A 1,208-nucleotide genomic window follows, 5' to 3' on the forward strand; every position below is an offset into this window, starting at 1 on the left:
ATCTGAACAAGTGGTTGGAATAAGGTCCCATATCTATTCATTATAAATTATTTTACAATATTTATTACCCTCTGCCTGATTTTTTAAAAATATTTTACAATGTTGGGGGCCTTTCTTATTTGAGGGAGATCCCAGTCAAGCTCTTAGATCGAATTTTCAATTTCTCTCATTCTCATGAATGACAGGTAACTCGTGACATCGTTCCCAGGTCTGGGTTGTGCCTTAGTACTTGTTATTATTTTATTATTCTTTGTTCCATTTCTCATTGAAAAGCACATTGCTGACGGCACAGTATTTCTTCCACTTGTAAATGCTGATACTGCGATCCTCTGGGTCAGAGAGAGGTCACGGTCTATTCTAAAACGTAATCGCTAGCTCCAGCGTATGCCTGGGAGCTTAATTAGTCCCCCATACTGGTGTGGAGATGCTGAACCTTGCCGCTGAATGGGGCCTGCAGAGAGCATCTGTTCTCGACTCTTTACCTTCTGGCAGGTGGTTTCCGAGCCATCTGAGAGGCTGCCTGTTAGAACTGAACTGAAGTGTACATTTCAAACTCCTCAGCGGCTACAGTCCCACAGTCTCTGTCTGATTTGGGAATTCACGATCCTGAGAGTTTTCGCTTTGGTCTGTGTAAAATAATCTTCTCTTGAGAAAATGGTTCTCTTTGATTTGCTCATCTTTAAGAAGGAAAACAGTTGACTCGAACCTCCGCAGGAAAATGTTTCCTGTGCTCCAAGGTTAGAGTCAATTCATTTGAGTTTTCTCTTTTTTTCCCCCCGGTTTGATAATAAGGCATAGGCTATGATCAATGGATAACTGGTAATTTCTTTTACCTTATTATGGGGTATGCTAGGACAGTGTTTCCTCAAAGCACACAAATTTTACTACGAAGATTTTATTTTTCTTTTTAAATTGTGTGTATATATGTATGTGTGACTGTGGTTTATGCATGTGGGAGCAGTGCCCCAGGAAGACAGAAGAAGTGTCAGATCCCTCAGAGCTGGAGTGAGAGGCAGTTGTGAACTGTCCAATGTGGGTGCTGGGACCCCAGCTCAGGACCTCTGCAAGAGCGATCCATGCTCTTAACCACTGGGCCGTCTCTCTAGCCCACAAACTTTACTTTTATTAGTTTAACTTAATTGAGTTTTGTTTTTTTGAGTTATGGTCCTGTTATATAGCCTAGGCTGGTCTTGAATTCATTATCCTTC

Source organism: Peromyscus maniculatus, chromosome 11 (genome assembly GCF_049852395.1).
Source record: "Peromyscus maniculatus bairdii isolate BWxNUB_F1_BW_parent chromosome 11, HU_Pman_BW_mat_3.1, whole genome shotgun sequence".
Classification (NCBI taxonomy): Eukaryota; Metazoa; Chordata; class Mammalia; order Rodentia; family Cricetidae; genus Peromyscus; species Peromyscus maniculatus.